We start from the raw sequence: 27,158 nt of genomic DNA, 5'->3' as shown, positions 1-27,158 counted from the left end.
GTCAGTAAGAATGAGAACTGGCACAGTGGTACCTTTGAGGAGATGTCTCCATTCTTTCAGGGCTTAAATGATCACCAAAAGCTCTTTGTCACCAATCTCGTAATGGCACTCTGCAGGTGACACGGATGCATAGGGCTGTCAGAGCAAGGACGTTGAGACAGAAGGGCACCAACTCCAGTCTCAGAAGCATCAACTTCCAGGATAAAAGGCAACATAGGATCAGGATGTGCCAACACAGGAGCAGAAACAAAGGTAGTCTTAAGACTCAAAAGCCTTAATGGACTCTGGAGACCAATTCTGTGGGTTACCGTTCTTTCTGGTCATATCAGTCATGGGCTTGACCAGAGACGAGAAGTTACGCATAAACTTCCGATAATAGTTGGCAAAGCGCTGCAGAGGACGTAAACCCATGGGTCAATGCCACTGTAAGGCCCCTTTCACACTGGGCGGGAGGCACGGTGGCGGTATAGTGCCGCTAAAAATAGCGGTGCTATACCGTTCGAATTGGCAGATAAAGGGTTAATACTGCCCTCAATGCGCATTGCGGGCAGTATTACCACGGTTTCCCATTGTTTTAAATGGGAAGGAGCGGTGAAGGAGCGGTATACATACTGCTCCTCTCACCACTCCAAAGATGCTGCTTGCAGGAGATTTTTTTCTCTCCTGCCAGCGCATCGCCTCAGTGTGAAAGCCTTCGGGCTTTCACATTGAGAAGGCTGGGCAGGAGTTTTTCAGACGTTATTTAGGCGCCTGAAAAACTCCTCAGTGTGAAAGAGGCCTTAGACTGCAGAAAGTTTCTCTGGGTCCATCGAAAAAACAGCAGTGGAAATAACATAACCCAGGAATTTGACCTGATCCCGATGGAATTCGCATATTTCCAGTTAACAATAGAGATTGTTCTCTCTTAGTTTCTAAAGCACTCGACATAGTGTGGTGGGTCTCCAGGGACTTGTAAAATATGAGGATATCGTCGAGATAAACCACCACACATAACTGCAACAAATCTCGAAGGACATCGTTAACTACTTCACCCCCGGACCATTTTGCTGGTCAATGACCGGGCCACTTTTTGCGATTCGGCACTGCGTCGCTTTAACTGACAATTGCGCGATCGTGCAAGGTGGCTCCTAAACAAAATTGGCTGACCGTAAAGTGAATAACTCAACATCAAGTTCACTATATGGACCCCTTATATATTTGTACATGTTGATCATATCCCCCTTAATCTCCTCTTCTGCAAAAAAAAAAATTACGAAAAATATGTAGAAGAATACGTATCGGCCTAAACTGAGGAAAAAAAATGTTTTTTAACCACTTCCAGAACGAAGGTGTTTTTCAGATTCAGCATTTACAAGACTAAAAATTATATATATATTTTTTCTAACACCCTAGAGAATAAAATGGCGGTCATCGCAATACTTTTTGTCACACCGTATTTGCGCAGCAGTCTTACAAGCGCACTTTTTTTGGCAAAAAATCACTTTTTTGAATTAAAAAATAAGACAACAATAATTTTGGCCCAATTTTTTTATATATTGTGAAAGATAATGTTACGCCGAGTAAAATGATACCCAACATGTCACGCTTTAAAATTGCGCCCGCTCGTGGCATGGCGTCAAACTTTTACCCTTAAAAATCTCGATAGGCGACGTTTAAAAAATTCTATTGGTTGCATTTTTTGAGCTACAGAGTAGCTCTAGGGCTATAATTATTGCTCTCGCTCTAACGATCGCGGCGATACTTCACTTGTGTGGTTTGAATACCATTTTCATATGCGGGCGCTACTCGCGTATGCATTCGCTTCTGCGTGCGAGCTCGTCGGGACGGGGCGCTTTAAACATTTTTTTTTTTTGTTTTCTTATTTATTTTTATTGATTTTATTAGTTTTTACACTGAAATAAAAAAAAATTATCACTTTTATTCCTATTACAAGGAATGTAAACATCACTTGTAATAGAAAAAAGCATGACAGGTCCTCTTAAATATGAGATCTGGGGTCAAAAAGACCTCAGATCTCATAAAAAAATTGTCTCTTTAAGAGGCTGGGCGGGACTGACGTTTTGACGTCACTTCCGCCCAGCAAAGCTATGAGGACGGGTGGGGGCCATCTTGCCCTCACTCAAGTCCTCACACACCAGGCGGCAGCATCCGATCTCCTCCGCCGTTACCGGCGGCTCCGGTAAGCGGCGGAGGGCGCGGAAGAGCGGCGGGAGCCCCTCTCCCGCCACCGATAACGGTGATCTCGCGGCGAATCCGCCGCGGAGACCGCCGTTATCGTTTACACGGCCGCCCACTGTAAACATGGATACCTCGGATGTGGCAGCAGCTGCTGCCGTTACCGAGATATCCAGCTTTAAAAACAGGACGTACATATACAGTGGGCGGTCGTTAAGTGGTTAATATTTTCGGGGGATATTTATTATAGCAAAAAGTAAAAGATATTCATTTTATTCAAAATTGTCGCTCTATTTTTGTTTATAGCGCAAAAACTAAATTTGTGGGAAAAAAAGGATGCCAATGTTGTTTGGGAGCCACGTCGCACGACCGTGCAATTGTCAGTTAAAGCGACGCAGTGCCGAATCGCAAAAAGTGCTCTGGTCTTTGACCAGCAATATGGTTCGGGGCTGAAGTGGTTAATCTTTCCTCATAGATGAGCTCCTCCATGCCTCTTATCAGTTTTGTTGTCCTTCTCTGCACTTTCTCCAGTTCCCTGATATCCTTTTTGAGAACTGGGGCCCAAATCTGAACTGCATATTCTAGATGAGGTCTTACTAATGATTTGTACAGGGGAAAAATGATCTCTCTCTCTCTGGAGTCCATACCTCTCTTAATACAAGAAAGGACTTTGCTCGCTTTGGAAACCGCAGCTTGGCATTGCATGCCATTATTGAGCTTATGATCTACCAAAACCCCCAGATACTTCTCCACTACAGATCCCTCTAGTTGTACTTCCCCCTTCTTAGCCCCCAAGTGCATAACTTTACATTTATCAACATTAAACCTCATCTGCCACTTAGTCACCCAATTAGACAGAGCATTGAGGTCGGCTTGTAAATTGGTGACATCCTGTGAGGACGTTATTCCACTGCATAGCTTGGTGGCATCTCCAAAGAAAGAATTGTTACTTTTGATCTCAGACCCAATATCATTTATAAAGATATTAAAAAGTAAGGGTCCCAACACTGAACCTTGGGGTACACCACTGATAACCTTAGACCATTCAGAGTAAGAATCATTAACCACGACTCTCTGAATTCTGTCTTTTAGCCAGTTTTCTATTCATTTACAATCTGATATTTCCAATCCTGTAGACTTTACCTTACACATGAGCCTTGTGTTACAGAGGCCAAAAGGCATTACGAGACACTCAAAATGACCTGTTCTGGTATTAAACGCAGTTTTCCACTCGTCGCCCTCCTTAATCCTGACGTGTTTGTATGTCGCTCTCAAATCAAGCTTTGTGATGACCATTGCTCCCCTGAGGCAGTCAAATAACTCTGTAATCAATGGGATCGAATAGGCATTCTTAATAGTGAAACAATTGAGACCCCTATAATCGATACAAGGTCTCAGTTACCCACTCTTCTTCTTCACAAAAAAGAAACCAGCACCAGCAGGAGACGAGAATTTGCGGATGAAACCTCAAGAAAGTGTGTCTGCAACATACTCCTCCATGGTCTTATCCTCCAAGACCGACAAAGTGTAAACCCGGCCATGAGGGGGTATGGCACCAGGTTGAAGGTCAATTGCGCAATTATACGACCGGTGTGGAGGTAACGTACCAGCTTGACCTTTGTCAAAGACATCGCTGAAATCGCAGTACTCCATCGACAGGGCTGAGAGTGAAGAGATGCACAGGACCTTGGCTACCTTCTGGAAGCATCTCTTATTGCATTGTGGAGACAAGGACAAAACCTCAGCATGGAGCCAATCAAAAGAGGGGTTGTGCCTCTGTAACCAAGGATAACCAATAACCAGTGGGAACTTAGGTGAGGAAATAACTTGGAATTGGATTATCTCACGGTGAAGAGCCCCTACGGCCATGGACAATGGAACAGTCTCATGAGTCACATGCCCAGACTGTAGAGGTCTCCCATCAAGAGCCTCAATGGCAAGTGGAGTGTCACGCAACTGCAGCAGAATCAAGTGCTTAGACACAAAGGCAGCATCAATGAACAGGCCTGCAGCTACGGAGTCGATTAGAGCCTGTATCTCGATGGACGACTCAGCCCAAGACAGGGTAACCGAAACCAGGGGCTTATCCTTCCTGGAAACTGGAGACAAAACAATGCCACCTAAGGTCTGTCCGTGACAGGACCTCAAGGTTCTGGCATTCCCTGGATGGGTAGGACAAGACTTCAAAAAGTGACCGACCTGGCCACTGTAAAGGCACAATCTCTCCCTCCTCCTAAGGGCTCTCTCATCCACAGGGAGACACGTGACGACCACAAGCATGGGTTCATTTTCACAGGGAGCTGATGGAGGCAAGGGTGGGACTGCAAAGCTCGGAGACAAACGTATAGGAGGCTTCCGCAAGCACACCTTAACAGAGGGTCTTTCTCTGAGTCAATAAGGATGGCAAATGTGATCAACTTCTCCAGCTCAGTGGGTATATCGTGGGCTGCTATCTCATCCTTAATGTTATCCGAGAGACCATGAGTAAAAGCATATCAACAAGGGCCTCATTGTTCCAAGCAACCTCTGCTGCCAGAGTACGGAATTCAATGGCGTAATCGGCAACAGTTCTCCTACTCTGTTTGATGCGATGAGGTTCTTGACAGCAGAATACGTCAAATACCCTTTTGAAGGAAACCACAAAACCACAAATTCTGGGTAACTCAGAACCACAGGTTTTTGCATCTCCCATAGAGGGTTTGCCCAGGACAAGGCTCTCTCAGAAAGCAAAGATATGCCAAAACCTACTTTACTTGTGTCCGTGGGAAATGCCTGGGGCAGCATCTCAAAATATATCTCAACCTGGTTGAGAAAACCTCTGCATTGGATTGGATTGCCCCCAAATTGCTGGGGAAGCGGAGCCGAACCAGACATATCTCTTAAAGAGGAAATACTCGAGGCAGGTGCCTGCACAGGGACTACCGGAGCGGCCACATTGGGAGACTCTAGATGAGCCATGCAACTCAGGAGCGTCTGTATCGCCGTGGTAAACTGATCCATGCGGTGATCCAGGTCATCCAATCTGGAAAAAATATTATTAACAAATGTATTGGCTGCATCTTTTGAATTCATGGCCTTCATCTACTGTCAGAAACCATGAATCAGACCAAGACAGAAGTACAGTTAAATCACACTTCTTTAACTACTTCCATACAGGGCATTTTCACCCCCTTCCTGCCCAGACCAATTTTTTCAGCGCTGTTGCACTTTGAATGAAAATTGCACGGTCGTGCATCGTGGCTCCCAAACAAAATTGACGCCCTTTTTTTCCCACAAATAGAGCTTTCTTTTGGTGGTATTTAATCACCTTTTTATTTTTTGCACTATAAACAAAAGAAGAACGACAATTTTGAAAAAAAACACAATGTCCCGGATTCACAAAGCACTTGCGCTGACGTATCTCGAGATACGCCGCGTAAGTGCAAATATGCGCCGTCATATCTATGCGCCATGCCCACAAACTGAGATACGCCTAAAAATAGGCTTCATCCGACCAACGTAACTTGCGTACGCCGGCATATTGTGGGCGCATATTTATGCTGGATGCATCTGGCGCTCCCATTGATTTTATATTCAAATATGCAAATGAGGGAGATACGGCGATTCACGAACGTACTTGCACCCGGCGCAGGCTACGCGATGTGCGTGTAAGTTGTATGTCCAGCCTAAAGGTATTCCTCATAAAGCAGGTGTAACTCAGCAACAGATGTGCACAGGTCAGCTGGAGAGCAGCTTCAGCAGCACCGTTGCAGACGAGCTGAGCAACCACACTTGCAGGACAACACATCTGTATGCCAACATGCCAGGGGCAGCCATGGTCATAGCACTACTGCGTCCACAGGTACGGAGGAGGGCACGGGAGAGGATATACCAAACACGCATGAACGTCTTTGGCATGGGGGAATCAGAGGTGTACCGCATCTTCAGAATCAGCCCTGATGCCATCCTTGAATTAGCCACAGCCCTGCATGATGAAATCACCAGCCAGACACAACGCTCACATGCAGTGCAGCCACTGGTCAAGGTACTGGTAACACTCCATTTCCTCGCCAGTGGATCTTACCAACGTACAAGTGGAGTCGTGTCTGGGATGTCACAATCCACCATGAGCAGATGCGTGCACCAGGTTGTCCCCGCAATCCTCACATCGTAAGCAGTGGCATTCCATCAACGTACAGGTGATAGCCGATGCCCAATGCCTCATATGGCACGTCTGTGCCAAACATCCAGGGGTCAGCCACGACAGCTACATATACCGTCAAAGCAACATTTCAACAGAATTCGAACAGAACGTGTACAGGGACAGCTGGCTGGTTGGTGAGTGACATGGGAGTCAGGCATGACTGTCTGACTCCATGATGCAAACATCACGAGGGGCACATGCATGACTAACATCCTCCTGTCTTTTCCCTTCCAGGTGACGCTGCCTATGCACTTGGGCCCCATCTCCTGACTCCATACCGGAATCCCCAAACCAGAGGTGAGAGAAGATACAATGCTGCACACATACGTACCTGTGCAGTGGTGGAGCGCACATTTGGCATCCTGAAGTCCCGTTTCCGATGCCTGGATAAGTCCGGGGGGACCCTGTTGTATTCCCCAAACTTCGTGTGCCAGATCATCGGTGCATGTTGCGTGCTGCACAACTACCCCATGAGAAAGGCCCTGAAGATTGACATATGTGATGACCTCACTCCCGAACCAGACAGTCCCCCCTAACCGAGGCTACCCCGTCTGCTGAGGGAACAGCAGTCAGGAGTTGCCTCGTGGAATGCATCTTTGCGCATTAAACACACACATTCATCATGGCACACGGACAATGCACGCATGCACACCACTGTGGTCCCTAGCTCACACACACCACATATACCTTATGCCGCGTACACACCATCACTTTCTGCGATGAAAAAATGCGACGGTTTATGTGATGGAAAAAAACGACATTTTTCAAACTTCAATTTGAACAACGACGTAGCATACACACCATCACTTTTTCACAACGCTCTAGCAAAGCGCAGTTCCGTCAATCACGCACGACGTCACTATAAAGGGTCGTTTCCATGTGGAAGACGGCCTCTTTTGCTGATATCGTGTTAGTAAAAGTTTGGTGAGAGACGATTCGTGATTTTCAGTGTTTGTGCTTTAAATTTCGTTTTCTTTCGTACAGTTTGTGTATTTGTCGTCGGATCTGTGATACAGTGCTTGTACTAAGGACGTATTTGTTTTGGCATTACGTTTTGGTGTGCACGGTGCTGTTTAGCAGGTCGTTCTTCAGAGGCCATTCTGTACTTCAGGGCGTAATTTTTAGTCTGATCTGATTTGACGACCGTTTTCTAGCCATGTTGTGGGTACGAACTCGTCGCCGAGATCGTGCTGTGCTTGTTGTTAGGATGTGTGCTGCATCCCGGCGACGGTCCATGAACAGGGTGAGGAGGAGGTTGTGGACCAAGAACTGGTTGCTAAGCAGGGACCAGTTCTCCCATATGCCTCTGCTGCGGGAGATCCGAGAAAATAACCCTGATGATTTCAGGAATTTTCTTAGGATGTCTGACCCCGTATTTCAGCAGCTTTTGGCTTCGGTGTCGCCATATATCACCAGGCGGGACACCGTTATGCGGGAAGCCATCACTGCTGAGCAGAGGCTAGTTGCTACGTTGCGCTACCTTGCAACAGGGAGAAGTCTGTAGGACTTGAAGTTCTCAACGGGCATCTCCCCCCAGGCTCTGGGCCTCATAATCCCGGATACCTGTTCGGCCATCATTCAGGTTCTTCAGGAGGACTATGTTAAGGTAAGTGGTGTTCTTTCAATGGTCAAACTATGGCCCAAAAAAAAATGTATGCTGTTCTACACAATTTGGAAAGCCCTACATGTTTATTGTATTTAGCCAACCTGTCCATCATTCTATTTTGTGGCCAAACCCACCTAGCATAGTCCCTATATCCCCCTTTATTTGTGGCCTCCATTGTAGTGCTGCATTTTGTGTGTCCCTATATCCCCCTTTATTTGTGGCCTCCATTGTAGTGCTGCATTTTGTGTGTCCCTATATCCCCCTTTATTTGTGGCCTCCATTGTAGTGCTGCATTTTGTGTGTCCCTATATCCCCCTTCATTTGTGGCCTCCATTGTCCAAACCCCCCCCCCCCCAGATTGTTTGACTACATACTAATATTTAGCTTTGATTTTTTTTTGTTAGTTTTTTTGGGGGTGGTTTCTCAGGTGACAAACTCATCTTGGGCCCCCCCTCCCCCCTAATTATCGTTTTTGAACATCAGAGGGGGTGATTAATATGCTTAGTGTTCACATGTTATTTTTTCATCTTAACCTTTTTTTTCTTTTTTTGGGGGGATCCCTTGAAATTGTAGATATATTCTGTTCACAATGTTTGTTTGAATGTATTTTTTCTTATCTTTCTATCCAGTTCCCCACCACGCCACAGGAATGGCAGACTGTGGCTGCGGACTTCTCCCAGCGTTGGAACTTTCCGAACTGCGGAGGAGCCATTGATGGCAAGCACATCCGCATTGTGCCCCCACCCTATAGTGGATCCCATTTCTACAACTACAAGGGGTTCCACAGCGTTGTTTTCATGGCGGTGGTCTCTGCCAACTATGAGTTTATGTATGTGGATGTTGGGAAAAATGGCCGGATGTCGGACGGCTGTGTCTTTGCGGAGACGGAGTTCGCCCAATGGCTTCAGTCGGAGGACCTTGCCTTGCCACCTGCGGAGGAGAACAAAGAGGGTCTGCCCTTCGTGTTTGTTGCAGATGAGGCTTTTGCTTTGGGTCCCCACCTCATGAGGCCATTTCCCCTACGCACCCTCACCCATGAGAGGAGGGTTTTTAATTATCGGCTGGCCAGAGCAAGACGTGTGGTAGAGAATGCCTTTGGAATCATGGCCAGCCGATTCCGATTGTTTTTAACAGCAATCAACCTTGCGGAATACAAGTGGAATCACGTTATTTTATGTTGTTGCATTCTCCACAATTTTTTAAAAAGACATTCCCACAATTACCTCACGGTATTGCCTGATGAGGCAGATGTTGTGGCTCCGGAGCCGGGACGTGAGGCTAGCCATAGAGGCTTGGCCCCCCAAACCGCACGTGCAGTGCGTCAATCCTATGTGGACTATTTTATGGGGAGGGGGGCCATTGCAATGCCCGATCTTCATTAAAAAATAAAATATTCTTTTTTCTTGATTAACCACTTCCCGCCCGGCCTATGGCCGATTTACGTCCGGGAAGTGGTTATGAAATCCTGACAGGACGTTCTAGAACGTCCTGCAGGATTTCATGCCGCGCGCGCCCGTGGGGGCGCGCATCGCGGCGATCGGTGATGCGGGGTGTCAGTCTGACACCCTGCATCTCCGATCTCGGTAAAGAGCCTCCGGCGGAGACTCTTTACCACGTGATCAGCCGTGTCCAACCACGGCTGATCACGATGTAAACAGGAAGAGCCGTCGATGGCTCTTCCTCACTCGCGTCTGAAAGACGCGAGTAGAGGATAGCCGATCGGCGGCTCTCCTGACAGGGGGGGTTAGCGCTGATTGTTTATCAGTGCAGCCCCCCCTCGGATCGCCACCCTGGAGCACCAGGGATGCCCACCCTGGAGCACCAGGGTGGACAAAAAAAAAAAAAATGGCAAAAAAAAAAAAAAAAGTCTAAAAAAAAAGTCTAAAAAAAAAAAGCATAAAGAAAAAAGATGCCAGTCAGTGCCCACAAATGGGCACTGACTGGCAACCTGGCAAAAATAAGTGCTGCCACCCCAGTGTCCATCAGCGCCACCCCAGTGTCCATCAGCGCCACCCCAGTGTCCATCAGTGCCACCCCACAGTGCCCATCCATGCCCAGTGCCCACCTATCAGTGCCCATCTGTGCCACCCATAAGTATCCATCAGTGCCGCCCATCTGTGCCGCTTATGAGTGCCCATCTGTGCCGCCCATGAGTGCCCAGTGCCGCCTATGTGTGCCCATCAGTGCCGCCTATGTGTGCCCATCAGTGCCGCCTATGTGTGCCCATCAGTGCCGCCTATGTGTGCCCATCAGTGCCGCCTATGTGTGCCCATCAGTGCCGCCTATGTGTGCCCATCAGTGTCGCATACCAGCGCCGCCAATCAGTGCCACCTCATCTGTGCCCGTCAGTACTACCTCATCGATGTCCATCAGTGCCATCTCATCGGTGCCCATTAGTGCCGCCATATCAGTGCCCGTAATTGAAAGAGAAAACTTATTTACAAAAAAATTAACAGAAAAAAATAAAAACGTAATTTTTTTTCCAAATTTTCAGCCTTTTTTTAGTTGTTGCGCAAAAAAATAAAATCGCAGAGGTGATCGAATACCACCAAAAGAAAGCTCTATTTGTGGGGAAAAAAGGACGCCAATTTTGTTTGGGTACAGTGTAGCATGACCGCGCAATTGCCATTCAAAGTGCGACAGTGCTGAAAGCTGAAAATTGGCTTGGGCGGGAAGCTGCGTAAGTACCTGGTATGGAAGTGGTTAAACAGTGTAAATTTATTTTGTATAATTTTTATTTTTTATTTTGTGTATTGTTTCTTTTTCCTAGGTTCTCATCCAGCCATGTGTTTGGGATGTCCTAAATTCCCATGAGTGTAAATCTTAATAACTCTACAAATACAGTATGCCTGAGTAATTTAATGAGTCAGCATTGATACCAATAACTACACACACATTTTTTGGAGTACAATTTTTTTTTTTTTTTTAATTAGTACAAAATAGAATCTTTTTATTATTTTTTTGTCTTTTTTTTAATTAGTACAAAATCGAATCTTTTTATTATTTTTTTGTCTTTTTTTTAATTATTACAAAATAGAATCTTTTTATTATTGTTTTGTCTTTTTTTTTATTATTACAAAATAGAATCTTTTTATTATTTTTTTGTCTTTTTTTTAATTATTACAAAATAGAATCTTTTTATTATTTTTTTGTCTTTTTTTTTATTATTACAAAATAGAATCTTTTTATTATTTTTTTGTCTTTTTTTTAATTATTACAAAATAGAATCTTTTTATTATTTTTTTGTCTTTTTTTTAATTAGTACAAAATAGAATCTTTTTCTTTTTTTAACATCTAAAAGCCTTTTTTTCACAAACAAAATAAAAGGACCACAAACAATTAAACCCTCCTCAAAACATTAATTAAATTTTTGATCTGACGTTCCAGCGTCTTCACTTTGTGGCGAATTTCCCGGCAGGCCTGACGTATGTCCTCGACTTGGACCCTGCATGTCATAACCTCGGCGATGAGGAGCTGGGCACTATACGTGTCCAGTCCCTGACCAGCCCGATTTCCTCCTGAAATGTGTAACCAAAACATGTGTTAAAAGATTGTATGCCTATATCTATATTCCCTGAAAATGTGGTATATGTTACTTTACCGGATGTTGTGGCAGGTTCCCCTTCATCTACATCCCTCGGGGGTGTGGCTTGGTTGGCTTGTGCCTCCTGCCTTGCTGCTTCATTGTGCCCTACGAGATTGAAGAAAGGGAAAACAGGAGGTTAAAACATTAGAGCGGCCTGAAAGGACCCAAAAATATTTTTAAGAAAAGAAAAGATGGCAATATTGTTGTTTTTAAAAAGCGTTCAAAGAAGATAGACCAGTATTTAATCCATTCACAAAGTAATTTAAAATCTGGGTACAATTGGTGTATTTTTATATATGTAAGCTAACCAAGTATCCCCTGGATCTGCTCACCCCTGTGTGTCACCCAACATAGGTTGTGATTGTGACAAACAATTGTGCTACTGAGTACACATGTTCAATAAAAAAATGCAGAGCAAACGCTCCTTTTTCGGTATCTCAAGGTATTTAATTTTGGGCAAAAATAAGCACAAACACATTTACATCAATACCAGAATTGAAGACACCTTTAAGCCCAAAAAATTTCACAACTTTCATGTTTGTGTCGAATAATTGGTCCTAGGAGTCGTTGTTCATTCGCCCCCAATTCCTACAATTAAGTTTTTGTTTTTTTTTTCCACAAAAAAGATTTTTATTAAGGAAAAGATAGTCATACATATATGCGTATAAAAATGCACAAGTACAAACAAAGCATGACAATACTTCTGGTAGTACAATTATGGCGTGACATAAGCAAGGTAACACAGCTGATCACGGCATCAGTGAGCACGTAAGGTAGCGCCATGTAGTATTTAACATAATAACACCAATTAAATGTCATAAGCCTATGGACAAATCATTGATAACCGACACTTGTGGTTCAGTCAGGGGGCCTGGGGGAGGTGTTGGTCGGTTATATCGCCGGAGGGGCCAAGGGCCCCAGTTGGAGAGGGGGACGGAGAGAGAAAAGAAGAGGAAAAAAAAAAGGGGAAGAGAGGGGAAAGAAAAGAAAGAACACAAAAAAAAAGAAAAGAGGGGAGGGGGGGGGGGAAGTGGGGTGGGTCCAGGTCGTGAGAATCCTTCTGACAAGTAGTTTCTTGCTAGCAAGGGAAGAGGGACTTGTACAAATCTGAGTTCCTGAAGTGTGTCCAACATGCCCACGTCGTTGTAAACTTCTGAATACGATCCTGGGCAATATAAATTAATTCCTCCATCTCCTCAATTTTGGACACCCTGGCCAGCCACTCTCTGATGGTTGGGACATCCGATGAGCGCCAGTGGGTGGGGATGCAGAGTCTGGCCGCATTGACCATGTGCATGGCCAATGATTTCTGGTAGGCGTGTCGGGAGAGGGATGTGTGGTGTAAAAGGTATTGAGCTGGGGTGTAGTCTAAGGTATAGGTGGTGACCGAGGAGATTATGGAGTGAACTTCTCTCCAAAATGGTTGGAGCAGAGGGCATTCCCACCATATGTGAATCATGGAGCCTATTGCATTTTGACACCTCCAACAGGTGTTCGGGACTGAGGGTGAGAACTTGTGTAAACGAGCTGGGGTCCTATACCATTTTGTGATGATTTTATATCCATTTTCCTGGATAGCTACATTCATCGAGCCTTTGTGAGCAGATGTATAGATGGATTCCCAGTCATCTTCCGTGAGAGTCAGTTGTAAATCTGCCTCCCAGGAAGTATGTAGCGACTGTGTCAGGGAGGGGTCTTTGTCAGCTTGCAGAAGAGCATAAATATATGAGATAAGATGTCTCTGGGGCGTAGAGCGTGTACATAGTGTTTCGAATGGCGTAAGACTTCTATTCCAGGGGTCGTTCGCGTTTGTGGAGGTAAGGAAGTGTGACAGTTGTCTGTATGACCAGAAGGGAAAGGCACCCGTACGAGAATCGGAGTTCAACTCATCGTAGGAACGCCGACGGCCTTTATGAAAGAAATGACAAGCCAGAACCTCCTCGTGTGGCCATTCCCTTTGCAGGAATGTTTTGGACTCTCCCGGTGGGAACTCAGGGTTCTCTCTCATGGGAGTCAGCGGACCTGGTTGTGAGGATAGGTTGAAGAGAGACATCGCTTTCCTGAAGGCTAGAAGCGAGGGGAGAATGAGAGGGTGCTGCCTGATAGATGGGGGACAGTATCTGGGCGTCACCCAAGGTAGAGTATGTGTCAAGAACTGTGAAAAGTAGTTTTCTAACATCACCCAGGGTTTGCTTTGTTTGTGGGTTTTCCAGTCGACTACTCTGGTTAGATGGCAAGCTAGGTAATACTTGTTCAGGTCAGGGAGCCCAATTCCGCCCGACGTCTTTGCACCGGTTAGGCGTGAGAATTTAATGCGTGGGGTTGAATTCTTCCATATGAAGGCTGTGCAGGCCTTTTTGTATGTCGCGAAAAAGGAGGGGGGTAAGTGGATTGGGATAGTTTGCATTATGTATAAAAGGCGAGGTAGGACAACCATTTTCACGAGCGCTGAACGTCCGAACCAAGATATGTTTAGTGCGGCCCATTCTTTCAAGTCTGATTGAATTTTAGTGAGGGAGGAAAGGAAGTTTTCGCTATATAGATCTGATAACTTTCTAGTGATTTGGATTCCTAAGTAGGTAATGGCCTCAGTTTTCCACTGAAAAGGGAAGGAGTCCTGACAGTGAGAGACGTCTTGGGGGGACAGTGTCACATTGAGTGCATGAGATTTCGTGTAATTTATTTTAAGGTTGGACAGTGTCCCAAAGTAATTAATGTCCTTTAATAGGTTAGGTAAAGAGATTCGGGGGGCTTGTAAGGATAATAGTATGTCGTCGGCAAAGGCTGCGATTTTGAATTCTCTGCGGTCAAAAGGGATGCCCTTGATGTCAGTATTGTCACGTATTCTGTTCAATAGGGGTTCTAATGTTAGGACAAAGATCAAGGGGGACAGCGGACAGCCCTGACGCGTGCCGTTGCTAATAGAGAAGGCGTCCGACAGGAGGCCATTAGCCTTAACTTTGGCTGAGGGATTAGAGTACAAAGCATCAATATGCGCGAACATGCGAGGAAGGAGGCCTATGTTCCTCAAAACCTCCCGCATGTAATCCCAGGCCACCCTGTCGAACGCCTTCTCGGCGTCGAGGGAAAGTAGGAACCCCTTAGTGCCTGATGAGGTGAGCCAGTGGTGTAGATTTAGTGTACGGATGGTGTTGTCTCTGGCTTCCCTGCCAGGGACAAAACCTAATTGGTCGGGTAGAACAAGGCCCGGAATCAGTGATATCAGCCTGTTTGCTAGGATTTTTGAGTAGAGTTTAATATCTACATTAAGCAAGGATATTGGCCTGTAGTTCGAAACTAGTGAAGGGTCTTTACCATCTTTCGGGATAACAGCTATATGGGCTTCTAACATTCTTCCTAGTGACACTTGGGGGTTTGCGAATGAGTTAAATGTCCGCAGCATTTGAGGGGTAAGGTCGTCTTGGAAGCATTTGTAATAAACTAATGGGAGGCCATCGGGGCCCGGGCTTTTTCCCACTTTCATTTGTTTAATTGCCAATTTAAGTTCTTCCATGGAGAGAGGACTCTCCATGGCCTCCGCCTTTTCCGAGGGAATGGACTTGGGGGAATATCGAGCAAGGAATTCTTTTATTTGGACCGAACGTGTGAGCGCGTCGGCTGGTTTCCCCCCTTCTGGCGTCAAATTATAGAGTTTTGAGTAAAATTTCTCGAATTGCTTGGTTATATCCTCATTTTTAGAGAACACATTGCCATTTTTGTCCCGGATATGATGGATTACCGAAGAAGCTTTGGAAGCCTGTATCGTGCGCGCCAATAATCTCCCGCTCTTGTTCCCATGCTCGTAGAAGATTTTCTGGCCAAGGACGTATTGTCGCCTGGTACGTTTGCCTAATTCGTCTAGCAGGGTGGAGCGCGCAAGCAGGAGGTCTTGTAGTGTGGCTTGCAAGGCCGACTGTTTATGGGCAGCTTCAAGGCGGTTAATCGTGGCAATGAGTGTCTTAATCCTTTCTTGGTGTCGTTTTTTATGCGCTGTTGACAGGGCAATCAAAGTCCCTCTAATAACGCACTTGTGGGCTTCCCATAGTGTGATGGGTGTCACGTCAGGGGTGGCGTTCTCTCCAAAGTATCGTTGGATTCGTGCGTTTATCTGTCTAAGGTTTTCGGGGTCTTTTAGTAAGGAGGGGTTCAGTCTCCAGGTCTTAGTCGTTTTGTTGGATTCTGGAAAGACGAGTGTCACTGTAATGGGGTGGTGGTCTGATAGAAACATTGGTTCTATGGTGGCCTTCGTGAGAAGTGAAAGGTCTGTTTGAGAGAGAAAGAAATAGTCGATTCTTGAGTATTTGTTATGCGGGGGGGAAAAAAAGGTATAGTCTTTTCCAGTGGGGAACATGGTGCGCCATGTGTCATGGAGCGTCAGGTTCTGCAGCTGGATTTTGATTTGGCGGAGGGCTCTGTAAGAGAGAGCCGTCGTACCGGTGGACGTATCTACAGTTGGGTTGAGGGGGACATTAAAGTCCCCTCCTAGCAGCACGATCCCTTCGCGAAATGTGAAGAGAAGATCGGACACTTTCCTGAAAAAGGAGGTTTGGTGTTCGTTTGGACAATATACATTTGCTAGCGTAACAGGTTTGGAGGCGTATCTACCTTTAACAAATATGTATCTACCTTCGGGGTCTATCATTGTGTCTAAGATTTGGAAATCAGCGTGTTTGGAGATGAGGATTGATACCCCTTTTGTTTTGGAGTCTGGATTTGTGGAATGCAATGCACATTTGTATACATGGTTGCCTAGTTTAGGGATGGCATCTGAACGGAAGTGTGTTTCCTGTAACAGGAGGAAGTGAGCTTTGTGTTTGGTCAGAGCAGCTAAGACCTGCGACCTTTTTTCTGGGAGGTTGAGGCCTTTGACATTTAACGAGAGGCATTTCAGCGACAATTGTTGGGTAGGGATCTGTGTTTTCTGCATCGTAACAGCTGGCGGGGAGTAGAGAGTGTATGCGAGGGATTTGCGTCACTCGCTGGACCCAGGGAGAGGGAGGGAGGAGGTGTAACCTATATGCTAAGGACGGTTTGCACTTGAATGGAAGGGGGTCTGCTGTGCTGGGGGAGAGGTTTATGGGAATGCTGGAGGAGTATTTAAACTAGGATTGAGGGGGGAGGGTGAACTAGAATTACATCGGGTACACAGGTCAGCTAGGGGTCAGACATTAATGGAGAGTGGAATGGGGATAGATGGGGGGAGGGTTATGGCAGGTGACAAGAAAGTTCCCATGTTGCAAACAGCCATTGGAAATAATAGTGCCATTTGTACTACTATAAATTATATGAAAAACACTAGAGAAAAATGTAACAATACATTTAAGTGTTTGTTCACCAATGCCAGAAGTCTGCCAAGCAAAACAGGTGAGCTGGAAGCTCTGGTGCATGAGGAGAGCTATGATGTAATCGGTATTGCTGAAACTTGGCTTCAATCCTCACATGACTGGGCTATTAATATTCCTGGCTATGCTCTCTTTCGGAAAGACAGGGTAAAAAGGAAAGGTGGAGGGGTCTGTCTCTATGTGAGAAGTGACCTCAAAGCAAGCGTGAAAGAGAACCTGGTTGATGGAGAGTGTGATGAGGCTGAAGCATTATGGGTGGAACTGCATACAGATGTGCGTAGTTCAAAATTAATCATTGGAGTTTGTTATAAACCACCCAATGTTAATGAGGAGGTGGAGACTCAGCTCCTTGCACAGATGGAAAGGGCTGCAAGGGCTGGGACGGTGATAATAATGGGGGATTTTAACTACCCAGAAATTGACTGGATTAATGGCACTTCTGGGACAGTTAAAGGACAAAAATTTAAAAACCTATTGCAGGACAATTTTATGGTGCAGTTTATTGAGGCCCCAACTAGGAACGATGCTCTGTTGGACCTGATAATCTCAAACCATGCAGAGCTTATTACTAATGTTCAGATAAAGGAACACCTGGGTAGCAGTGATCATAACATGATTTCATTTAATGTTAACTATAAGCAAGAAATACATACAGGAAATATTAAAACACTAAATTTTAAGAGAGCAAATTTTCCAAGGATGAGGGCCGCTCTCCAGGACTTGGACTGGGAGGGACTATTGACACAGATGAACACAGAACAGAAATGGGAATTTTTCAAAAAGACTGTGTGGAACCTCACTGCAAAGTATGTTCCCATGGGCAATAAGTTTAAAAGGCTAAAAATAAAACCTATGTGGCTCACGGGCAAAGTTAAAAAAGCTATAAACAATAAGAAAGTAGCTTTTAAAAAATATAAAAATGAAGGAACACTAATGTTGTTTAAATGTTACAAAGAATATAACAGGATATGTAAAAAGGAAATCAAGGATGCAAAAATTCAAAATGAACGACAGATTGCAAAAGATAGTAGGACAAACCCCAAAAAATTCTTTAAATATATTAATAGTAAAAAGGTGAAGTCTGAGCATGTAGGCCCCTTACAAAATAATCTAGAGTGGGTGACTGGGGACAAAGAGAAGGCAAATTTATTAAATGCTTTCTTCAGCTCTGTGTATACAATGGAGCATGGGGGAGCTCATGTCCAAAATGGGGGTGGGAGTGACACAGCCCCAAATCCACAATGGCTCAAAAGTGATATGGTCCAGAAATATTTAGACAGAATAAAGGTGGATAAAGCACCTGGACCTGATGGCATCCACCCACGGATCCTAGGTGAGTTGAGCTCTGTCATTTCAAAGCCACTGTATCTAATATTTAGGGACTCATTAATGACAGGAATAGTACCACTGGATTGGCGTAGAGCCAATGTGGTGCCTATATTTAAAAAGGGAACAAAGTCTTTACCAAGTAACTATAGACCTGTTAGTCTAACTTCTATAGTTGGGAAGATACTGGAACGTTTAATAAAAGACCATATGGATGAGTTCTTGCAGGAAAAAAACTATTTAAGCAGCAGACAACATGGATTCATGAAAGACAGAAGTTGTCAGACAAACCTGATTTCCTTTTATGAAGAGGTAAGTAAAACCCTGGACAGAGGAGTGGCTGTGGACGTGATATATTTGGATTTTGCAAAAGCGTTCGATACAGTTCCGCACACACGGCTCATGTGTAAGGTAAGGTCTACAGGATTGGATATATCAGTTTGTAAATGGATAGAAAATTGGCTGAAAGACAGAATTCAGAGAGTCGTGGTTAATGATTCTTACTCTGAATGGTCCAAGGTTATCAGTGGTGTACCCCAAGGTTCAGTGCTGGGACCCTTACTTTTCAATATATTTATAAATGATATTGGGTCTGGGATCAAAAGTAACATTTCTGTATTTGCAGATGACACCAAGCTATGCAGTGGAATAACGTCCTTGCAGGATGTCGCCAATTTACAAGCCGACCTCAATGCTCTGTCTAATTGGGCGACTGAGTGGCAGATGAGGTTTAATGTTGATAAATGTAAAGTTATGCACTTGGGGGCTAAGAATATGCATGCATCATACATACTAGGGGGAGTACAACTGGGGGGATCTGTAGTGGAGAAGGATCTGGGGGTTTTAGTTGATCATAAGCTCAATAATGGCATGCAATGCCAAGCTGCGGTTTCCAAAGCGAGCAAAGTCCTTTCTTGTATTAAGAGAGGTATGGACTCCAGAGACAGAGATATAATTTTGCCCCTGTACAAATCATTAGTAAGACCTCATCTGGAATATGCAGTTCAGTTTTGGGCACCAGTTCTCAAAAAGGATATCGGAGAACTGGAGAAAGTGCAGAGAAGAGCAACCAAACTGATAAGAGGCATGGAGGAGCTCAGCTATGAGGAAAGATTAGAAGAACTAAATCTATTCACTCTTGAGAAGAGGAGAATTAGGGGGGATATGATCAACATGTACAAATATATAAGAGGTCCATACAGTGTACTTGGTGTTGAGTTATTCACTTTACGGTCGACACTGAGGACAAGGGGGCACTCTTTACGTCTAGAGGAAAAGAGATTTCACCTCCAAATACGGAAAGGTTTTTTCACAGTAAGAGCTGTGAAAATGTGGAACAGACTCCCTCCAGAGGTGGTTCTGGCCAGCTCAGTAGATTGCTTTAAGAAAGGCCTGGATACTTTCCTAAATGTACATAAAATAACTGAGTACTAAGATTTGTAGGTAAAGTTGATCCAGGGTAAATCCGATTGCCTCTTGGGGGATCAGGAGGGAATTTTTTCCCCTGCTGTAGCAAATTGGATCATGCTCTGCTGGGGTTTTTTGCCTTCCTCTGGATCAACTGTGGGTATAGAGTTGGGTGTATGGGATTGTATTGTGTTTTTTATTTTGTTTGTTTATTTTTTTGTGGTTGAACTGGATGGACTTGTGTCTTTTTTCAACCTGACTAACTATGTAACTATGTAACTATGTAACTATGTAAGGAAAGAAGGAAATGGGAAAGAAGGGGGGAAAGAGAGAGAGGAGAGAGAGAGAAAAAAAAGAAAAAGGAAGAGAAAAAAAAGAAAAAGGAAGAGAAAAAAAAGAAAAGAAAAAATTAGGGGGGGGGGGAGAGGGGGCCTGTCTAAATGAGCAGAACCGGGGAGGGGGATAATAGAGTTAAAAGTCACACCTACGCAGGGTGTATCAATCCCAGGTGTGAGAAGTTACCGGAGGTGGCTAGGGAAATACCCACCCACCTTAGGGGGGTAGGGAGGGAGTCCGGAATGTCAGCTTCAATCCAGTAGGGAAGCTGTGGGGGGGATAGAAAACCGTGGGCGGAATACGGAATGTCGCACCACAGAGGACTAAGGGTGGAGAACAGGTGCTTCCAGGGTGTGGATAGAGACGTATCACCACTAAAGAGGGACATTAACGTTCCAGAGTAAAGCTGATCAGTAGTCCGTTGGGTCTGCTCAGCTCCGCGGTCAGTTTGCGGCTTAACCGCACACCAAGTGCAAGGTAGGCAGAATCAAGGGCCAAAGTCTATCAAGTAGGCAAAATCCTAGATAACATGTGAGGGGTAGTGACAGCATCTGGCGGTTTTGAGTACCGCCAGAAAGCTTCTAGCGCACCCGAAAGGGGTTGGACCTACCCAATCCTATAAACACATTAAGTATAAAACAGTCAGTCTTTAAGCAGATAAACAGTTAAAACAAACGATTAAAGAAGACCAGTACATGTTTCATCAGGGTTGTAAAATACAATACAATTTCCCCATTCTGAGAAAATTAGGCGATTCGCATCTTTACCTGGATAGATCATCCCCCTCTAGACCCAGATGTAGCTGCCAGGAACCTCCTCCGAGAAGGTAGTCACAGCTTCCCGCTTGATATAAGCTCAACCCACACATGTATAGCAACATTTGAAATCCCAACTATCAGTTTTTGCAGTGAGTATAAGTATGAGTATAGCCCATAGTGAAAGTGTAAGAGGCGTGTAGGATTTCCCTTAGACCCTCAGGGGGGCAAGGGGACATAGCAGAGCGGAATATCTAGCAGTCTTAAGTGCACACACGCTCTAACGAATAAAACACAGCAGAATCTGGGCTGAAGTGATATCAGAAGTTGTCCGATGAGATTCGCAGGGGGATACTGCAGTCATAGATGTGCATATGGGCTAATGGCAGAGTCAAACAGTGTCTAAGCCGGAGCGCTTCAAGGAAATGGACTCGCTGGGGTTCGTAGGAGGCCATAGCAGCCATACATGTGTAATGATCACATCAATACCAGAGCTTTAGAATCTACAAATAATGATTCAGCTTGAGTCACGGGGGGCTATTGCGACTGTGTACGTGCAAACATTCTGATGAAACAGTACCTGAGTCGGGGAGATCCAGGGGTTTGTCCATCTGGAGTCGCGGGAGGATATCGGAAGCTCACTGTATCGCGTCGGCTACGGCCTTTCGGGTTACCGGGCGATGTCAGTCGTCTAGGGCCTGACTGTGCAATACGGGTGGAGATAAGAACAGGCAAACCTTCAAGCTGAAAAAAGAACGAGAGGGAGCAACAAGAAGAAGGAAAAAGAACATGAGCAAAAACATAACGGGGGTTCCCTCTCGTCATTGTTGAGTGGATGTGTGAGGTCTTCAGGATTTAGGCATCTTGGTGGCCCCTACGCGGGGTGACGGCTGGTTCAAGGTCACGTGGAGGAGGATCACGGTGGGAATGGCGGTCATTAGGTGCTGTGGGGTCCAGTCTGCGACGTCTGGAACGTTGCCTTTGCGACTTCGGGGACGAAGTGTGGGAGACCGGTTTCCACGGCTCAGCAGGGAAGTAGAAAGCGTACCAGTCCGGCAGGTCAATAGGCGGAATATCCAGCTGCTCGCAGAACGTGGGCAGGTCTTCTGGGGTACGGAGGAGAGCTGTGTGACCTCTGGAGGAGGCCGAGAGGCAGAAGGGGAACTTCCACCTATACTGGATGTTGCGAGCCCGCAACGTGTCCAGCAGGGGGCGCAGTGTCCGTCTGTTTTGTAATGTTATTTGGGAGAGATCTTGAAATAGTTTAATGTCTGCTCCATTAAACAAAATGCGGCCTCTGTCTCTCGCCTTCCGCAGTATTTCTTCCTTAACCACTTTCCCACCGGACCATTTGTCAGCCTTAAGACCAGAGGTGTTTTTACAATTTTCCACTGCGCTGCTTTAACTGGTAATTGCGCGGCCATACAATGTTGTACCCAAACAAAATTTGCGTCCTTTTTTTCCCACAAATAGAGCTTTCTTTTGATGGTATTTGATTGCCTCTGCGATTTTTAATGTTTGCGATATAAACGGAAAAAGAGCGAAAATTTTGAGAAAAAATGATATTTTCTACTTTTTGTTATAAGAAAAATCGAACAAACTCAATTTTAGTCATACATTTTGGCCAAAATGTATTCAGCCACATGTCTTTAGTAAAAAAAATGCCAATAAGCGTAAATTTATTGGTTTGCGCAAAAGTTATAGCATCTACAAACTAGGGTACATTTTCTGGAATTTACACAGCTTTTATTTTATGACTGCCTATCTCAATTCTTGAGGTGCTAAAATAGCAAGGAAGTACAAAACCCCCCCAAATGACCCCATTTTGGAAAGTAGACACCCCAAGGAACCTGCTGAAAGGCATGTTGAGTCCATTGAATATTTTTTTTTTTTGTAACAAGTGATTGAATAATGACAAAAAAAAAAAAAAAAAAAAGAAATTACAAAAAGTTGTCACTAAATGATATATTGCTCACACATGCCATAGTTATATGTGGAATTGCACCCCAAAATACATTCTCCTGCTTCTCCTGAGTACGGGGATACCACATGTGTGAGACTTTTTGGGAGCCCAACCACGTACGGGGCCCCGGAAATCAAGTACCGCCTTCAGGATTTCTAAGGGCGCAAATTTTTGATTTCACTTCTCACTACCTAAGACAGTTTTGAAGGCCATAAAATGCCCAAATAGCACAAAATCCCCCCAAATGTCCCCATTTTGGAAAGTAGACACCCCAAGGAATCTGCTGAGGGGCATATTGAGCCCACTGAATATTTTTTTTTTTTGTACCAAGTGATTGAATAATGACAAAAAAAAAAAAAGAAAAAAGAAATTACAAAAAGTTGTAACTAAATGATATATTGCTCATACATGCCATGGTTATATGTGGAATTGCACCCCAAAATACATTCTGCTGCTTCTCCTGAGTACGGGGATACCACATGTGTGGGACTTTTTGCGAGTCTAGCCGCGTACGGGACCCCGAAAACCAAGCATCGCCTTCAGGATTTCTAAGGGCGCAAATTTTTTATTTCACTCCTCACTACCTATCACAGTTTTGAAGGCCATAAAATGCCCAAATAGCAGAAACCCCCCCCAAATGACCCCATTTTGGAAAGTAGACACCCCAGGCTATTTGCTGAGAGGCATGTTGAGTCCATGGAATATTTAATATTTTGACACAAGTTGCGGGAATATGACAATTTTTTTTTTTTTTGCACAAAGTTGTCACTAAATGATATATTGCTCACACATGCCATGGGCATATGTGGAATTACACCCCAAAATACATTCTGCAGCTTCTCCTGAGTACGGGGATACCACATGTGTGGGACTTTTTGGGAGCCTAGCCGCGTACGGGACCCCGAAAACCAAGCACCGCCTTCAGGATTTCTAAGGGCATACATTTTTGATTTCACTCCTCACTACCGATCACTACCTATCACAGTATTGAAGGCCATAAAAGGCCAAGATGGCACACAACCCCCCCAAATGACCCCATTTTGGAAAGTAGACACCCCAAGCTATTTTCTGAGAGGCATTTTGAGTTCATGGAATATTTTATATCTTGCCACCAGTTGCTGGAATATGACAAACTTTTTTTTTTTTTTTTTTTTTTGCACAAAGTTGTCACTAAATGATATATTGCTCACACATGCCATGGTTATATGTGGAATTGCACCCCAAAATACATTCTGCTGCTTCTCCTGAGTACGGGGATACCACATGTGTGGGACTTTTCGGGAGCCTAGCCGCGTACGGGGCCCCGAAAACCAAGCACCGCCTTCAGGATTTCTAAGGGCGCAAATTTTTGATTTCACTCCTCGCTGCCTATCACAGTTTCGGAGGCCATAGAATTCCCAGATGGCAGACAACCCCCCCAAATGACCCCATTTTGGAAAGTAGACACCCCAAGCTATTTGCTGAGAGGCATGGTGAGTATTTTACAGCGCTCATTTATTTTTGAAAATGAAGAAAGATATATATATATATATTTTTTTTTTCTTTTTTCAATTTTCAAATCTTTGTGACAAAAAGCAAGATCTGCAAAATACTCAACATACCTCTCAGCAAATAGCTTGGGGTGTCTACTTTCCAAAATGGGGTCATTTAGGGGGGTTTTGTGCCATCTGGGCATTCCATGGCCTCCGAAACTGTGATAGGTAGTGAGGAGTGAAATCAAAAATTTACACCCTTAGAAAGCCTGAAGGTGGTGATTGGTTTTTGGGGTCCCGTACGCGGCTAGGCTCCCAAAAAGTCTCACACATGTGGTATCCCCGTACTCAGGAGAAGCAGCAGAATGTATTTTGGGGTGTAATTCCACATATGCCCATGGCATGTTTGAGCAATATATCATTTAGTGACAACTTTGTGCAAAAAAAATAAAATAAAATAATAATAATTCTCTTTCCTACAACTTGTGTCAAAATATAAAATATTCCATGGACTCGAGATGCCTCTCAGCAAATAGCTTGGGGTGTCTACTTTCCAAAATGGGGTCATTTGGGGGGGTTTTGAACTGTCCTGGCATTTTATGAACAACATTTAGAAGCTTATGTCACACATTACCCACTCTTCTAACCACTTGAAGAAAAAGCCCTTTCTGACACTGTTTGTTTACATAAAAACATATTATTTTTTTGCAAGAAAGTTAAGTTGAACCCCCAAACATTATATATTATTTTAAAGCAAAGGCCCTACAGATTAAAATGGTGGGTGTTGCATTTTTTTTTACCACGCAGTATTTGCGCAGCGATTTTTCAAATGCATTTTTTTGGGCAAAAATACATATTTTTTTATTTTAATGCACTAAAACACACTATATTGCCCAAATGTTTGATGAAATAAAAAAGATGATCTTAGGCCGAGTACATAGATACCAAACACGACATGCTTTAAAATTGCGCACAAATGCGCAGTGGCGACAAACTACATACATTTTTAAAAGCCTTTAAAAGCCTCTACGGGTTACCACATTAGATTTACAGAGGAGGTCTACTGCTAAAATTACTGCCCTCGATCTGACCTTCGCGGTGATACCTCACATGCATGGTACAATTGCTGTTTACATATGACGCCAAACCGACGCTTGCGTTCGCCTTTGCGCAAGAGCAGGGGGGGACAGGGGTGCTTTTTTTTTTTTTTTTTTTTATTATTATTTAATTTGCTTTTTTAATTTTATTTTAAACTGTTCCTTACTTTTTTTTATTATTTTTATAATTTTTATTGCCATCTTAGGGCATGTAAATATCCCCTATGATAGCAATAGTTAGTGACAGGTACTCTTTTTTGAAAAAATTGGGGTCTATTAGACCCTAGATCTCTCCTCTGCCCTTAAAGCATCTGACCACACCAAGATCGGTGTGATAAAATGTTTTCCCACTTTCCCAATGGCGCAGTTTATATCCGGGGAGGGGACATACCCTCCCACTGCTTGTAAAAGCAGTTTAGAGGCTAATTAGCCGCTAGGACTGCTTTTACATGAAAGCCGACCGCTGGCTGAAAAGAATGATACCAAGATGATACCTAAACCCGCAGGCATCATTCTGGTATAACCATTCAAAGTCCAGCAACATACCATACGTTGATGGTTCTTGTTGGACATGTATTGTAATCTTTTTTTTTTTTCATGCAGCCTGTTGGCTGAACGAAAAAAAGATTGATCGGTGGGTATGCCCACCATTAGAATACCTCCCTTCATCCACCCACTTCTAATGATGGGCATACATGCACCATTTATATATGCCGAAGCATGGGGCATCCTCCCGCAAAAAAGTTATGCCGCTCACACACGTATGTACGCCGCATAAAAAGTTATGGCGCATACACACGGTCGGACTTTTCCACGGGCAAGCTTCCGACGGAATTTCGACCGTATGTACGCGGCATTAGGAGCAAAATCGCTCCTCCGCCCCTAATGCCCCCATGCTTCGGCATATATGCTCTTTTTTTAACTGTGGTGGTGAAATCACCTCCCACAGTGTTGGAGTCGCGGCTTTATGTATCGTGGGAGCAAACGCTGTTGCTGTCACGCTAAATAAATCCGTGCTGCAACTGAATGGCGTACCTGCTAAGCAAATGATGGTTAACATTATAACAAAGTAACATTACATTTTAACATTAAGATCTTACCATACCATACCTGCAAAGCAAATACCAAAAAAATAAATACAGTAAAAAATAAAACATTTTTTAACGCAACCTGTGCCTAAAAAATATACATGCCAAAGCATGGGGGCATCCTCCCGCATAAAAAGTTATGCCGCATACACACGGTCGAACTTTTCCACGGGCAAGCCTCCGTCGGAATTTCGACCGTATGTACGCGGCATTAGGAGCAAAATCGCTCCTCCGCCCCTGCTGCCCCCATGCTTTGGCATATATGCTTTTTTTTTTAACCGTGGTGGTGAAATCACCTCCTACAGCGTTGGAGTCACAGCTTTATAAATCGTGGGAGCAAACGCTGTTGCTGTCACGCTAAATAAATCCGCGATGCAACTGAATGGCGTACCTGCTAAACAAATGATGGTTAACAATAAAACAAACATTACAGTATAACATACCATACCTGCAAAGCAAATACAATAAAACATTGTAAAAATAGAGAGAATAGATATAGAACAATAGTGAGTGGACAGTAGAGAGTGAACATAAGAGAACAATAAAGAGAGGAGAAAAATACAACCACAACTATTTTTGGATTTTTTATTTTATATATTTTTTTGTGTTTTTGTGTAAGTTTTTTTAATTTTTTTTCCACTTTTTTTTACTTTTATAAAAACTGTAAGAAAACTGTAAACTGAACGTTGCAGATTATGGTCTCTCAAAATGTGATGGCCATCACATATTCCGAGACCCTGTGTTGGTGTGCCTAGGACTGTGTGGTGCTGTACCCTACGCTAAAACTCAACTAGTGTGTGGTAGCGTTTGAAACATGCACCA

Source organism: Rana temporaria, chromosome 3, assembly GCF_905171775.1.
Source record: "Rana temporaria chromosome 3, aRanTem1.1, whole genome shotgun sequence".
NCBI classification, from domain to species: Eukaryota; Metazoa; Chordata; class Amphibia; order Anura; family Ranidae; genus Rana; species Rana temporaria.
This window is presented reverse-complemented; position numbering follows the sequence as displayed.